The sequence below is a fragment of the Drosophila ficusphila genome, unplaced genomic scaffold (assembly GCF_018152265.1).
Source record: "Drosophila ficusphila isolate 14025-0441.05 unplaced genomic scaffold, ASM1815226v1 contig_414, whole genome shotgun sequence".
NCBI classification, from domain to species: Eukaryota; Metazoa; Arthropoda; class Insecta; order Diptera; family Drosophilidae; genus Drosophila; species Drosophila ficusphila.
Window position 1 is genome coordinate 10860007 of NW_025064328.1, and position 17481 is coordinate 10877487.

The 17481-nt window shown below is 41.1% G+C and overlaps 1 protein-coding gene across 1 annotated transcript in view; it reads right to left on the reverse strand.

Annotated features, from left to right (window-relative positions):
• The window catches only part of LOC108096711 (protocadherin-like wing polarity protein stan), a 51363-nt gene extending 36494 nt beyond the window's left edge, over positions 1-14869 (reverse strand). Inside the window, 1 exon segment of the mRNA XM_017198545.2 lies at positions 14255-14869. The gene's annotated coding sequence lies outside the window, so the exon portion shown is untranslated.
• Positions 14870-17481: the final 2612 nt, after the last annotated feature.

Here is a 17481-nt window from a genome sequence, read left to right on the forward strand (position 1 = left end):
TTGGTTTAGCCTGAGCCGCAAAAATATATTCCCACAGCCTCCTCGCAAAGGAAGCGAACTGAGTGCCGAAAATGTTTGTGTCGCAGTTAATTATAACGCTTAAGCTGGCAGCCAAAAAATTTCCTGCCTGCGGGTTGTTGGAATCAAGGGGGTTTCAGATATACTATATATGTATATGTATTAGGTGAGGGTTTTACCTGGCAGGCGTTAATAATTCACTTGTCGACCTGACACAGAAGGCAAAGAGCAAAACTAAACTGCGCTGACAGCAAATTTGCTTTTAGTTTGACTGCGAAAAACTTCCACATGGTTAACTAATTAAAAGTTATTAGATCCACCCGCCCGCTCGCTTCTTTCGTTTGCGGAATTTATTGAAATTTATTTCGTTTGTGCGACACGAAATTCACATTAAAATCGACTTTTATGCGGCACATCTAGGCGACCAGGACATGACCACCTTCTGCCGGCTAATGTGGCTCGTCGAGGTCCTATTCCTGGCCAATTACCTCCACCTGATGGGCCCCAGGTCAGCTTTAATTAAACGGAATATTCGTTCTGTCCACAAGCAGTTATCGCCGGCCAGTGTGTTTTTGAGGCAATTTAAAATGCAAAAAGACGCACGGCACCCGGCAAAAGGACCTTTTTCTTTTTTCTTTTTTTTGTTTGGGGGGAGGAAGTGTGGGTTTGTCGGGGCCTAAAAGCAAATATTCATCTGGGGGCAGCATCGTGTTCCACAATTTTTATTGGCATATTTACCGAAAATTAAATGGAGCGTAAAGCAATCTGCCCCCGCTTCCATTTCCACTTCCACATCCTCTCGCCCACTTCCTCTGCCCTTTTGGGTGATTTGCACACGCGGCGTATGCGTAATTTGTATGCCATTATGGCGACGGGCGCAAAGACGAATTACATTAATTGCTTAGGCATCCCCTTGTATATGGTATATAGTGTATAGTATATTCTATAGAGCTGCACTGGCTCCTCCCATCGAAACGCATTCAATTGTAAATTTATGCTCGTCGCTATTGTTGATTTTTGCAGCATCTGCCTCCTTTTGATCTCTCCCACTTTCAATATTCCTTGATAATTGCTTTTATTCGCTTTTCAGGACTCCCGTCCATTTTTCCCTCGCTTGCTTGCAATCAATTTGGATTCTCCTGGGACTTGACCAGAAATTAATTAAAATGCAAATTAATTTGCAATTATGAGAAAATCCCTCATAGGAACTGCTGCTCATAGATACTTGCTGGCATCAATTCCGCATGAAATTAAATCGATATGCAAATAAGCCCTTGCCCTTAAAGCAACAAAAAAGCGATGAGTAAATAATTCAAAATAAATATTTGGCCATGAATTAATTGCAATTTTACACTGTTTGCACAACTATCAGAAAGCTAGATGATGACAGTGCGACTTTTTCGAGGATTACAAGTGGAATGCGCAAATGGAAGCTTAAAAAAGGCTTTAAAGTATGTTACTTAATTCTTTGTTGATTTGCAGAAGTCGTTTGAATATTTAATAACTTTGTGGAATTTGTCCAGAATGAACTACGCTTATCATCAGAGAAATATTGCAGTTGGTGTCAAGTTAAGTCAAGTTAAATCACTTGGCTTACACCTCAACCACATTTATCAATAATCATTTGGGGTAACCCCACATCACCTTTTGGATAAACGCTTATCGATAACCGCAGCCGTGCGTGATATTCAATCGCACATATAAACCAACAAATGGAGAGTCACACTCAGCAAAAGCCAATAATCGCATTATCCGTTAGGCAAATCCACTTACACGGAAATCAATCAGTCCTATTATTGTCTGGATATTCGAATAGTTGCCATGACCACAGCGACAAAAGAATGAAAGAAGGAAAATGGCCAATCAGTGGAAATCTGGGTAAACAAAGTGCAAGAAATCGGAAGATTCATGTGAACACCCTGCAACTGAGGGGTTATTATAAAAGGAAAATGAGTCAACAAGCATAATATTTTCTTTATATTGCCAGTCATAAATTCTTGAAATAGCTTTTGAGGTGTTTTAGAGAGCTGTTTATTTTTATTATTCAATAATAGCGAAAAAGGATAATATGTTTTGTTTGCCAAAGAAAATAAATCATTTCCAGTTGTGTTATGTTAAATCTGGGTATTATTACTTTCTTATTGGTTTGTGTTATTTTGATAATTTGTATTTATCAAAACGAATTTATTATCGAACTTAATTTTATAGGTTATCAAATAAGTTATCAAAAAATTATGTGACTATTGCTGGATATTAAAGAGTCGAATAAAGCCACCTTTTCCCTTATGTTTTTCGTGGTCTGGGGCATATGTTAAATCAGTCGGCGATAGCATCGAATGCCAAGAGGGAAGTTGAAAAGTGGCAGAATGTGGACAAGAGGGGCAAAATCAAAGGTTAATCACCCCTGCAGGGCACGCAACACCAACACACCAACACCAACACCAACACACGGGCACACGCATACTCGTACATTAGCTCCACATGGCCGCTGTCTGTGTGTTTGTGAATGGGATTCGATGCGAGACTTGGCCAGAAGTTGGAGTTAAGGACACAACTTGCCAAGGGTGGGCCTTCCCAGTCCTTTTCGCCCCCCGAAGAAGAAGGCGCAAAGCTTTTTGCAAAATGGCGCACTCACATATGCAACTGTGTGCTGCAGGGTGTTTGCGTGTCCGTGTGTTAGTGTGTGCGTGTGTGTGTGCGCTTGCCACTTGAAGTTCTCGATTTGACTCGAACTGAACTTTTGCGTGTTTCAATACCATAAATACTGCATGCCTGTCTGCCCCTGGGAAAAGCGGGGGCGGGGCAGTGGGCGGAGAATGGGGGCGGAGGGGGTCACACATGCGGCAGACACACACATAAAAAAATATTACCGAAATTTGTCACCAGTCGTGGTGGTTTGGACTGTTTTAAAAAGTTTTTATTTTCAGCCTACTTTACTGGTTTTATGGTACATTACATTTTTATTTGATAAAAAATTTACTACTTGCATATGTAATTCGACGAGGCCTGAATGCTAATGCAGGAAAAGTGCATCAAGCCACCTTTTCATACTTTTATTTTCATTTATAATAAGCCTCTTCTAGGAAAAGTGATTGCATGCTTACAAAGCTTTCATGTATCTACATTTTATAAAAGGCTCATTAAATCTTTACTTATTCCCAAGTAGTTGCAAAATATAATTTGTAAATTATTTTATTATATTCTTTCTGTGTAAAAACGTATTTGGATGGATGAACAGGTTTAGCCGAAAAGCATAAACAATCTCAACCGGTATTATGGCTAAACTTTTCTTTCCCAACTTTACCTTTCCGTATGCTCCCCCGAACAATGGAATTTATCTATGGAGAATCACTTTAAATGAAATGGTAAATTTGCCACAGCCTTTATTTTTATGGCATATCAATTAATGCAGCAGAAAATTGTAAATTTTAATCATGGAGAGTGGACCCCGCATAAGCGATGAGCTCCAACAGACTTTGAGTTGACAAATGATGGACGGATGAATCATCCCCTTTTCGCAGGACTTCCTTCGACCCTTCCTTCTCTTCTTCCTTGTAGAAGAACATTTTAGCACACAATCAAAATCCATACGAAATGAGCTGTTGCTGCTCCTTGTTTAGCTCCTTCGGTTGATTATTTTTTCATTAGCGCCTCGAGGCAGAACTCCCAATGGGTGGTGGCTATAGCTTTACAGAGAGAAAGGAAGGGGGCGGGCCACTCGGTTGGCCACACGAAAGAAATGTCACAGTCCATTCTTATTTATTGGAATAATTTCCGGAGTGTTTCTGTCACTCGGCTTTCGAAAAAGCGAGAAGGGTGTGGGCCGTTGAATGAATCATTGGATTTACAAGCTTTGCATAGACAAATAAAACAGAGAAATAAAATAAAGAGAAAGCACTGCGAAGCACGCCATGTTGGGGTGCGGAGAAAAGTCCTCAAAAAGTGGAAAATTTATATATTTTAGAAACATAAATAGAGTCGGACGAGACGACGAAATGCAAGGGACCAAATGTCAAACATTCGTTTGTCCCCAAACTCCCGCGGGCTCCTTTGATGCAGTTCGCCGAGGCGTTGAATGCCACCCTCGCTTTGAGGCCCCTTTTTATTTGGTCTTTCAATCCCGCTCACCCTATTTGAACTTTCCCTCTTTTTCGGCCACCACCCTTAGCGTTTCTGTAATAGAGTTTAATGCAACTTTTGCGGCAGGCTGGCCGACTGGCTGACTGGCTGACTGGCTGTCAAAAGCCTTTTGCCACAGACACAAAACCCGAGGAGAGAGTGAGATTCTGAGCGAGGACAAAGGGGCAGGGCAGGGATATCCCAGGGGGTTGATGGGGTTGCATCGGCAGAGACCTTCCCTTAAGCCAAATGCATAGAAAATTCTATGAACCGACGGCCACAACACGGAAACAAGAACAACAGCCGGCATTTTGCCGAAAAAAAAGGACTTGCTCATGTCGAATTTATTGATTTTTGTTGCTGCCGCCGCCGCCGCATCCTCAATGAAACGCACACACGGATGGAAAACTCACACTCACACATACATATACAGCTGTCTGTGTGTGCGTGAGTGTGCGTTTGTGTGTGCGGTATATCCTCCCCAATTTTGGCGAAGCGATCGAGCAACCACCAAAAACCCCGAATGCGTGGGGTGGTTTCGTTAGTTTTTCATGAAAACAAGGACAACAAGCGTAGCAACAACAACAAATGGAAATGCAATGCGGCTACAATAACAACAGCCATAAAGGAGCAAGGACAACTTGTCCAACAGCTGTTCTCCACTTTCGAGGACAACGTTCGTTGAGGATGATGATGAGCAGGCGATACGTCGCCAACGCAAAGGATGCTGACTCTCCTCCTTATGATATGCAAATATTTGACGAGGGCAATAAACGCAGCGTTTTCGTGCAGTGTAAGAGGAATAACAACGGACAGAAAAGCTGGAAGGAAGGAAGCAATTGCCAACAGGACGAAAGGACATAAAGCCAGAAAGAGACGGAGTGTGTAAAGTGACGCATTAATGCTCTTCGTACATTGTCGGCAATTGTTTTAGCCATTTCGCCTGACTAGCCAAGACGAATAGAGAAATCACTTAATATTTAGTTTATATAAAAATTTATTCTTAAATTATAATAAAGGTAATAAGCCACCGATTTTAAAACTTTTTTCAATTTAATTTAGCTTACAACATTTTTACACAGTTCTTTACAAAACCCAATGAAAAAACTAAATTAAAGCTCTATATATATTTTTATAGGATCTGGTAACTTCTTACAATATTCAATTATTATAGCCATATATTGTTATTATACTTTTAGTAAAGCTAGAAGTGAGTCATTACCCCTCGTACACAATCCTTACATTTATACTTATACTGGAATTAATTTGATTTACATCGAATTTCAGTTATAGCCGATACGGGTAGTTAGTTCTATTTTGGCACATAAATATCCCAACTCCCTTGATATCCTGCCAAACTGCGTGACCAAAAGTTAATGCCCGGATCGGAGACAGGGTAAAAACAACAATAACATCCAACACCAAGGGACCGGCGATGGGCTACAAGTGTTTGAGTTGCCTGGCTCGGGATTCAGCTCCAGACAAATGCAAACCCATTACGGAGAGATGATGATAACCGGAATACGGATGGGAATGGGCACGGGGTCTTGAGGCAGAGCTTTATATGCAAAGGAAACTCGACAAATTACGGCGAACGTCCCAGGGATAAGCACCAGAAGGAAAGCAGGAGGCTGGGAAAGCCGGCGAGAGCACACATGAATGGGCATAAGGAGTGAAATCGGCAAAAGCCGAGCAGAATAAAAATCCCATTGCCAAGGAGGGATATGCCTTTCAGTCAGCCAGGAGCCATGTAAGAAGACCAGGTGACTGGCGACTGGTTTTTGGGATTGGGTCTGGATCTGGTAACTGGCAACTGGCAACTGGCAACCGCCTGCCACGCCCCGTTGCACGTTGAACACACCTGCATGAGTCATGCTGCCCCCAGCCGTCGCATTTTGGATTTCTGTTTATGTTGCACGAGAGTTTATTACGGCAAACAGCAGCAAGGACAACTGGCAGCCCAACAACCCCGCTGGCTGCACACAAAAAAAAGAATCTACAAACATCCGCATTTGACGCACCTGAAAAAATATGCTCTCTAACAATAGGATTTGCTGTTTTTCTAAGCATAATATTTGCTGAGGGCTTAGGCTTTTATATAGGATAAGTTATGGAAAAACTTAAAAATACAAGATTGGTTAGCTCTAAGCAAGACTATATTTATTTCGAATTTTTGAGTTACAATATATTTATTACTTGAGGGTGGTTAATGTGTAAATACTTAGTTCATATCTCTGAGAAAGCTTATATTTTTTAAAATTTGTAATGTGTATGTGAAGAGACACAAAAATATAGAGTTATTATGTTTGGCTTATTTATAGCAACTATTGAAAGGTTCAGTAAAACAAATTTAAGATATAACGAAAGTTAAATTATACAATGTATTCATTGCTTTCGAATGGCTTTTTAATAGATTGCGAAATGTCTCTCTCCCAGAACTCACCCTATCGAGTATTAGATTATTGTGAGGTTACAAACGAATAGAATAAAAACCCTCCGACAATATGATTTTTTCCCTGTGTGGGCAACCTTCCCCTCTGAGTCCCGAATCCTTTTGGCCGTCTGCTGCCAGCCGTCTGCCGACTTTCCTTTGCCTCTGGCAGCGGCATTTATGGCGCAAACTTGTTTAATATAATGAACACTGCGGAGCAAAGTCAGGCGGCACGTGAGTCAGCCTGCAGTGCTGCCTAGTAAAAATATTATAGTAGAGTCGAGCCGAGTTGAGCATATCCGAGCTGAGCAGAGAGTGGAAAAACCACCCTTGGGGGGCGCTAGAGTGCAGTGGAAATCAACCACCGATGAGTGGTGTTCCGTACCTGCAACCACCTTGCCGCAAATACGATGAACAAACACAATTTCTGTCGCTCGAATGATGCAGGAGGCTCTTTAAAAATAAATAAAATGCAGCAGCAGCAGGAGCAGAAGGAGCAGGAGCAGAAGGAGCAGGAGCCCTTTGATTGCATCACTCAATCGTCCGGCAAAAGAGAGTGAAAATGGCTTGAACTGCGAACCGAGAACGGGGTCCTTCGAATCCTGTGGCTGCTCATTAGTCTCGGTCAAACGGACATGCAAAATGTCAGGCGTTTCTCGGAGCCACTCTGATTGGAATCGACCACAAAACGAGTTGTGCCATGTAAATGTGTCTCTGGAAATCAGAGTTCTCTTCGACTCTCCCTGTCTCTGTCTCTTTCTCGTCCTGTCTCGTCCTTGTGGCGCCGCTTGTTTAGGGCTTCTTTATTGGCCAGTTGGGGCAACGGGTTTAGGTTTGGGGTTGGGGTCGGTGTGTAGGTTCTTGTGCGTTTGGCTGCAATGAACTCCTTTGCAATTTCGTCCTTTCACTGTGTTTAACATGGCAAATTGTTTGCGAGTAACGACAGCATAATTGTCCAAAGGGAGCATTTGAAAAGGAAATATAATCGACACAAGATTGGATTCCAGAGCAGCCATATTCCGAAAGGATGTTAATGAGTTTTGGAAACTGTGGAGGAGCTGCTGCTGTTCCATTTCCCCAATTAAATCGCTTCGCCATTCACTCTCTCTCTCTCGATGAGTGTTTCCATAGCCGCAGCTTAGCCAACTTTATGGATAGCCATCAAATGGATAACCATCAAACTGAGATACTTACGACCCAAGGATTGACTGCGCGAATTGCACTCCATCCTTCCATTTTCTACCCCTTGCTCATAATTGTTAGCAGCAATAAATTTCAGATAAAGATAAAGGACTAACGCAAACAGACAGACTTTCGAGCTCCGCGGCACAGACACGTTCGCACGTGTAGCCAGTCGGATAACAGTGCTCATCTTTGCCACAAATTCGCAGGGCTTACACTCAGAAAAATAATCAGTTTGTAAAAACAGCAAGAACTTTTCAAAGTTATAAATTCAAATAAAATCGTAGAATATATTAGTGATTTGGTATCAATTTGTAAAACTTGTTCTCCTTTAATTATTTTTTATATTTTTGCTTATTTTTTTACAATACCCCTCTCAAGAATTTTAACGGTTCCCCCATATTTTCCCTCTGTGATAAAGCTACAGTTTCAGATGCAGACACACACTCCGACAATAAAATGCGGGATTCAAATATGAACTGGGGGCGAATATCCTGGGACGGGGTCCAAATAAATTGAATGAAAAGTTTTATCTGGCAACGAGTTAAGCTCAGAGCTAATCGCATCGATGGCGATAAACAGGCGCTGTGGCAACTCTGGCATATATCTGCGATGCGGAGCGTAAATTCAATTTGCTCAAATTGAAAATGTGGTGCGAACTTCCACTTCCGTATTGATAGGATGCCGCAGACTGGCGCGCATACACACACGCTTACAGCCACACTGGGGCCAGTGTGGCCAACAGCGTGTGTAGGGCACGTTCACTGATGGCTTAACAACTTATTTATGCTTAGCTATAGAGAACCCAAGCCCCCATTATACCCCCCAACTCCCCAAATTTCGCACCACGCCAGCTCCATCGTCATGGCGACCGGTTCTTGTTGCTTCGCTTGCTTGCTTTTCTTGTTTGCCTGTCGCGGCTTTCCATTTGTTTTTGGGGATGGCATACAGCATCACTCCCCCTTTTCCCCTTTCCCGCCTGTGCCCTCAACTCCAAACTTTTCCCCTCGATTTTCCGCTTCCCAGAGAATCTGCTGGTGAATTGTCCTCAGCATTTTGTCTCTCGACTAAGGGCTGGCAATTTCATTTAAATTTAATTCCACTTTCTGGCACGTTGTCAGCGCTGTCAGTTTATTCAAATTCTCTTGTACTGTCACGCACGTAAATATATATCGCCGTAGGTTTTCGCATGTGTGGGTATGAGTCAAGGACCTGCTATGATCAAAATAATCAAAATAAATTGCAATATGAAACTATTTGCTCGGATAGACAAAAGGCAGTTGGTTGTGGCGTACATGGCGAACACAAGATTTCCCTTCAGCAACAGACTTTTTCCGGCACCAAGGATGTGCATTTCACCACTTGATAGCCCTGAGTGTGGATCGTATTCTGCCTCAGAATCATTATGGTAATGCTCCACTCTGGCAGCCAAGATTGACATCGATGGAGAGCCATCCGTAGCATACATTTCGGGGAAATAGTCCAAACTAATGACAAAGGCCCCGCATAATTGTGTTACGCTCTCCCGGAAAAAGTCGAACGAAAATGGGTCAACTGCCGGACAAAAAGATATAGTCGGAAGCTGGCTTCCACAAGTTTTTCTATGACAGGGGGGCGGGGGGGCTGATAAATTGTATGCAATTTATATATACAAGCGTGACTGACATGCAAATTGTGATAAATTAGAGGGGAGAACTCTGGAGCAAAGGGGGTGTATTTGCTACCCTTTTTTTTTGTTCGGAACACCCCCAACTGAGCCAACTTTGATAAGCAAACTTGCCTGACATCGAGCCGGCGATGATGTATAGTAAACTCAGCTCGACTGATTTTGTTGCTACTTTGGCTTTCACTCGTCTGGCAATTTGATAAAGTTACTACTGGATGATGCACTTCGGGGGGGCGGGAAGTCGGTCAGCTTAATTAAGCCAATGAATTATAGCTCCACTCCGCACTCGATGTGGCTGCCTCCTGCTTTTGCATTCATTTTGAACTCTAATGAAGCGTAATTGATGCAGTTTCTGCATTACAAACATGTGATATCAACTGATGATTCCGATGAGTCGCTTTAATCAAATGAAGTGCGGCGACGACTTTTGCTGTCGGCCAATTAGAGATATTTGTCGGGTGAAAAGCCAAGTGCCGAAAATGCCTGAGGAATATTCAACAAATCACGCCCAAAGTATTTAAACCATAACTCGCAAAATCTTTGCTTTCATCTTCACCAACTGAAGTTATTTAACAATGAGTTCTCAATTTTAAGGAAAATGCAAATAAATTGGTTTGCTTGTGGTTACACTAAATATTCACATTTAATTAAAATACATGTGCTCAAATGCTGTTATATTAATGATTTCCTTGCCAACTTCTTAAGAATTTGTTGATTGAGTTAAAGGATTAATGAATGCATTTCAATTTAGATTTAATTTTGTAAATAACGTTTAGCTAACAATGCTTAATACATACGTAAAACGTAACCACAAACAATTACTGCTAAATAAAAATAAGTTAAATTCATCAAAAGCGTTTATCATACCTTTTAAAATAAATAAACAATTAGATTTATCAATTTGGATTTGAATTTCTCATAGTCAAAAATTAGTCAAACTGACGAGTAAATTCCACGCAATTGCTAAAAGCCGCAACCAATAAAAATAGTTTGTTTTCTCGCAACACTAACAAATAAACATATATGTTTAACACGAAAAGTTAAAAAAATAAAATTTAATTTAACTCCCAAATTGTATTATTTCATAAGTAATGTAGCACTTTAATAAATTGTGTAAAATGTAACCAGCAAATTGGTATGAGGTTAGCTTTCCTATTTAATTGAAAGCTTGCAATTAATCCTCTGTCTGTGAAACACAAGTAAACTAAATACATAGAGGCCGATTGTCACTAATGGAAACCCCAACGTCTTTCACTTAATTTGACAGCCTGATCTGCTTAGGGGCATTCGACCATCCGCCCATCTAAATTGATAACTCTAATTAATGCAATTGAAACAAATTTCTAGCATGCAAATGAACGGCACACATCGAGTGCTATGGCTTTGGGGCATGTGCTGAATGCTTGGACATGCCTCATTAGCCAAAGTGCCACAAACTTTGGCTCCTCTAATTGAATTAACACTAATGAGGTCTCTCGTACACTCTCGAATCCCACTGAATCACCCATCCGATCCCAGCGAGGTGTGAATTCCCCATTTGGCCAAGGAGAGCATCCTTTCTGCTCCATTATTCATGCATTTCCCCAACCCAATTTCCCATCTCCCTCAGCTTTTCGCGATAGTAAATTTAGAAAAAACTAAAACATCGAATGGGGGAGCTTGGTGTGCAGGGCTGTCAATCAATCAGTTTGGTCAATCAACCGTGGACAGGGTTACCACCGCACCGTTATGGTTGGTTTGAACATGCGAGATTTTAGTTTTTCAGCTCTCGAAACGAGTTGCAAATTTATTTGAGCCTGCCAGCTTAAATTCCTCGGTCGCATCCTAATTGATGCCAAAATGTGGTGAATTCATTTATTTTTGGCTATTTCTCTTGCCAAAAGGCGGCATTCAATTAAATACAAAACGAATTCCATTTATTTCATGTATTTGAGAAATGATTGGTCTTTTAAGTTGGCCAAGTCAAGTTTATGCCTCAAAGCACTTTATTAAATACAGACTGGGATAAAAAGTATTTGAAAGCCTCTTAAAAACATATAGAGCTTAGTTGTTTTGTTGAGGGCAAAATAATTACACCAGTTAGGGCATTTAAGCCATACTTGATCGATAGCACTAGGGAGCTGTGTAAATATTTGACTGGTATCTAAGTTCACAGCCAGAATTCATATTTCATTCCCTGTTTCTGACCATTCCACCTGTTGGAAACAGAAACACAATTATCAAGCAAACCTAATCAATATATAATTTCGATGGAGGAGCCAAGAGTTACAAACGCAGCCAAATGCCATCAATCATGAGTTAGACGCCGCATGACATAACCGCTCCAGCTGAGTCTGGATTTGCTTCCAACTACATATCTGTATCTGGATTTGAATCTGTATCTGGACTTTCGGCTGTATCTGTGGGCCGCGGCTGCTGTATGAAACTAAACCGTACGTGTGTATATGCATCAATTAAGCTTTTATTCTAACATAACAATTTTGAATGTGGCCGAAACCAGTTTTGAGTGCGGCCAAGAGGGCCATTGCCTACGCAGTACCTCGTGGATGGCTGTGAATTGTGGCCAAGAGAGCCCACAACAAAGCCATGAAAGAAACAAAAAAAAATGTAATGTAGACCGCCAACGTCATCAATGAACATCGAGTGAGTACACGAATCCATCCAACTCCTTGCCATGCAAATCCCTTTTGGCAATGGGCTCTTAAGACGCTTTTAATACATTCCACAATTCCACAATAGACTGTTGATGTTTTGATGGAACCGGCCACAAATCAACCACATTAACTGGCACGAGACAACATTCAAATGTTAATTAATCAAGAGTCATAACGAGTTTTCTTTTGCCGGCTGGAAACCCGTATGGATTGACTGAGGTTAGTTCGCCGGATGAGTTGACAACTCACAGTGAATGCGGCAGTAGAAGCCGGAAAAAATCTGCTTTTTTTCGTTGACTCCTTGGCCAAGTCTGAGTTGATCTTTTTGAGTTCGAAAAAAGGCGATGAGAAACAGGTTGCGGCTACCGAAGAAGGAGAGGATGCGTTCTGGCCAGGATGATGGCCTGCAGTTGAGCTGCCTGCCGGTGGTGGATTGCTCTCGGCCTGGTCGGGACAGCTGCAAAACCACTAAGAGAGCCAGGCGCTAACAAACCCATTTCTTGCACAGTAAAACATTTTATTTTCACCTTTTTTTCATACAATTCAATGTTTGAAGGAAATAAATCACTTTTAAGCACATTTTTGTTTATAAACATCTCTACTTTGTTTGCTACGTCTTGATAAGTCGTTAAATAAAAGAACCTTGAAGGCAAGTCGAATTTAATTGATAAAAAGAATAAGTGCCAACAATAAACACATTTTTTAAAAATAATTATTATTCATATTTATTTTTAGAAACTTAGTGTTGTTGGTAAAGAATTTGGCTATTTACCTTTCTTTGTTTTACAAATATGCAAATATGAAAAGGTATTTACTTGTATATCAAATATGTATGTTATTTAACTACAAGCCAAAGAAATCTTTCTTTATTTTCTGTGCACCAGCCGCAAGAAGAATGGAAAAAGGTTGGTAACACGTTGAGAGAAAAAAAATAAAAAAGAGAAAAAAGGAGGGAACGAGGAGCAGTAGCTGAAAACCAGTCTTACAACAATTTTCAGCTACTTGCCACTGGCAGGCTCGAAATGGACTTGACTTGGCTCTTCCAATTGCACCGAACACACCGCATTCCAACTAGAAAATCATAAAACATAAATGTGAGAGACTATCTTCGCCATCGAAAACAAAACAAAGGCGCCGTTAATGGCCTTGGAAAAGTGGACACGTATCTTAATAAATTGGCAATCCGACAAAATTGTCGAGTGAATAATGTATCCAGCAGATAAGTTTTGTCCCGGCCCGCTGAAATATTTATGCGCCAGACAAAGGGCGCAAATACAAGCTCACAGACAAAAGCAAACTCCCATGGACAAGTGTGAAATGCAGGGAAAACAAAGCACTTGCAATGCTCAGATACAGATACATTTGTATCTCGTGCAGGCATTTGATTCCCCGATTCGGATTTCGGTTATGTTTTGACCCGACTTTACTCCTCCTTTTACTCTCCATCTCTCTCTCTCTCTCTCCCCTTTCGTCTTTGGACCCCACGTTTTAATGTGACTTTTATTGTGCTTCCTCCTTTTGTTGTCTCATTTGGTATTCAGTTTTATGTTTGCTTAGAGCTTCGCGTTTGTATCTTTTGTGGCGACTCTGAACTTTAACAGTTGCACTGTGTGAACGGCTGACTTGGGCTTCATTGGCCAACTGTTTTGGGCCAGCTGCTAATTGGAGCCGGCCAAGAAAGAGGCCCTAGGTTTAAAGGCCCAATTGGAACTCTATTTTATTGCCGAAGCCGTAGAGTTTAAAGCGGTTAATTAAGAGCGTTTTAAATCGGAAGTATTTGGAGGGAGTTTAAATTGCTTTATTTTTTGTACCGTCATTTTAAAAGCTTTCAACTTGTATAACGATTTTTGATTCGAAAATGTTTGAAGCTACATAAAGTTTATCGTACCTTGTTGTAACATACAGAAATATTTTAAAGAAGTATTAAACAGTTAAACCTCCTCTAGAAATGAATTTTTCTTCTCCAGGAGAAACAACACTCTAAATCCAAAATATGTCTAACATAGCTAAAGCCTTTCCTAGGACATATAGTATCCTTTTGGAACGACACCTGTCATATGTCGTACATCAGGTGTCATGTGTCGGACAATCCCCATTAGAATGCAGCCGCATGCCGCCCACAAGGATATCCACATATATTTGCACACGGATATATCGTATCCTGGCTGGAACGTGTGAACTTACAGGCCTTTGTTTGCTCTACTGCTGAATTTCCACGCGTCGGTGGCCAATAATCCGCTTTAGCTGCACGGCTGCATTGTTAAATATTTATAATATGGCATTTACACTCGCGCATCCGTGTTTTCCTCTTGCAACTTGTTTTTTTTTTTTTATTTATTATTATTATTAACACAATATATTATAATTAGCACTCGCCAGAGTCTGGCTGGCCTCACATTTGCACTGTTAAACTGATAAAACTATTTGGATTCGGGGAATTCCGTGCGAAATAGTAAACAGACTATGACCCCAACCGGTGTGCTATGTATTTTCGCGGTGGAAAGCGCGGGGTGTTGTTTAGCTGTTTGGGAAAAGCCAACGCACTTTTCGGAAAAGAGCAGCCAAAGGAAAGACCGCGCGCAAAAAATTCACAGAGAGCCGGAGTGCTGGCGAAAAAAAAACCGGTAATTTCGACCGTCGAAGTTGTTACTTTGTGTTTGCGTTTACGTTTGCCTTTGGCTTTTGGTTTTGCGTTTGTCTTTGATTTTGACTTTGCAGAGACGCGCACGCGTAGCCCCGAGCGGAAAATATTCGCTTTTTCTTGGCCAAGCGCTCAAACGCGTCCAATCGGTCCGGAGTCGCAGCGTTAACTGACAAAACCAGAAACTGAAACTGAGTTCCTAGCTGAAACTCAGCCGAAGCCAGTTCGTGTATCTGGTGGATACTTTCGGGGGTGGTTTTCTGCGGGCGGGTGACTCCATGTTGATGCAACATCGACGATGGCCACGCAACATGTTGCTGCAGCACAGGACGGTCTCTGCACCCAACAGTGTTTATATCGGATCAAAACAAACTTTGTTGGAAAAAGATTTTAAGGACTTTACGTTTATAATCAGTAACATTTAGAATGGTATTTACTTTAGTGATACGGAAACACATCTCCAAAATCATACCGATATAGGTTTACAAATACTTAAAAAACTCTTTTAAAATTGTTATTTATAAACATACTTTTTTAATGACATACATCGAATTTAAATGAAGTTTTCATTTTCTTTTGCATTGATTATTTAATTTTCTATGTCACTAGAACAGAATACATTTTAGTTTATTTACCACTAAAACTTATCAAATATTTAAAAATGCATTTAATTAGATTAAACCCACTACATATTAATAAGTGCATATGCAAACATACTCTTATGTCTATCGGTATTGTATTAAATTGAATTTCAACTAACTGTATATTTTTAAAATAGATTCCACTTATTATTTTAAATGAGAAACGTACGTTTCAAAACTATCAAAAATTTGGCAAAAATTAAAAGCTAGAATTAGTCAATTTCGTTGTTATTTCGATACTCAAAAGTCATGACCTGTTAAATCAGCACATTCAATTACGAAACCATTTAGAAATAACAATGATAGGAATTTTCAATATTTCTCGCCTGCTATTCGATTAGATTTCCATTTACCGAATTATGCAAAATATTTAATGCAATTTAGTTGGGAAAGTGCGGCTGAATTAGGAACCATATGTTGGGAGCCAGAAACCGAACACGCTTTTGGCCCACAAGGACAACAGCCGTTGGTAATGGTAATGCAAGTCGATGTGTGTGTTGGCCGAAATTTATAGGTTACTCTCGTTTCTCGGTTTTGTGTGTGTGTGTGAGTGTGTGTGTGTGTGGGCAGGAAGGTGTTGGCCAAGACAACATCGTTCGGCCGACATCCCGCCTTTGGCCAGCTGACATGGCCCGAATCCCTACGAACAGGAACGATTCGAAAGGGATTTTCGGGAAGGGGCCAAGAAAAGGGGGCTTCTTGCATGTAATTGACATTGGCCCCTTGCGTTTGATTAATTGCATTTGGTTGGGGCTCTTCCAAGCCATTGACTCGGAATGCTCCGAATTCCGCCCATTGATCTGTATCTACGTATCTACATACGTAACCTTGTGGCCATGTGGAGCTGCATCCGTAATCTGTAACCGTTTCAATTTGTATTTGTGTGCTTTTTGCGGGGCAATAAATTCGACATGTTCGACATGCTTTCCAATTACTGGGCGCTGGCATTAAACAAATGCACTCACTTGACACACGTCGAAAGGCGGCGGCCCTTCTCGGAGATCGAAACGAGGAGACAGGACTTCAGGTCACAGGATGCCCGTCCTGCAAAATTCAGCGAGCCAGCCAAGAAAGTCAGGCACTGCGGGAAAAGATCACTTTGTTTGTTTCATGCTAGTTTTGGTCTGGCTTTTGCTATCTCCTAGTTTGATTGAGTATTTTAAAATAGTAACAGCAACTGTTGCATTAATATTCCCGTTCCCCTACTAAATATTTGACAACAACTTTCAATAGTTAAAAGAATAGCAATTGATGTTTGCTGAATAAAATAATATATAAATAAATTAATAATTCATGGATTTAAAAGTGACGCCGCATAACTTTAAATTTGTTTTTGGATCTTGTTAAAATTGTTTTTCAATAAAAATAAATTCTCATGAATTACATTTTTTTAAGACAAAAATAAAAGTCCAATAACAAATCCTTGTGCATGCCATACATCAAAATATTATTTTAGCTGCGCGCTAAACCCCGAAAACTCGTTAGAGTTGCTTGTTTATGTTTTGATTGAATTTGCTGGGAGAATGCAGTAACAATATTACACAATGTCCTGATTTATTTCTCTCTCTGCAGGACGAAGACACTTGTCTCTGCGTTTGGTTTATGCAAGTGCCGCCTGCGAGCGATATAAAAACGGGAAACCCGGAAAAAGGGGCAAAGGACGTCGGAGCAATGCTGCCGCTTCACTGAACCTCAATGGCCGTCGTGGGGGAGGCGGGAAGTGGGCGTGGGGTGGTCAGGATGGGGGTCCTGCGAACCAAGAAACATAACTCAACAATGCAAAGGACGAGCTGCGAGCTGCGAGCGAAAAGCGCAAGCCGAGGAGCCACAGGCTGCTTCTTCAGAGGAGCAATTTGAGCGTTCTTACGCTTGACAAACGCTGCCCATGCATAGTTTATGATCCCCCTCGTTCATATCTATGCATTTTGCTGAATTAAACCAACTGCACAGAATGTCGCAGATAATTCAATGCACCTACACACAGCACACAGAACAGAGAGCACCGAGCACCGAGCTGAGTTTTATGGCCCTCGTCCTGCGATGAGGCAGGAGTCGAAAAGTGCCACGAGGGTAATTTAAAAATCCATTTGTGTTTTGAGATTTCGCCGGCAGGACCGGCAGGGAAATGG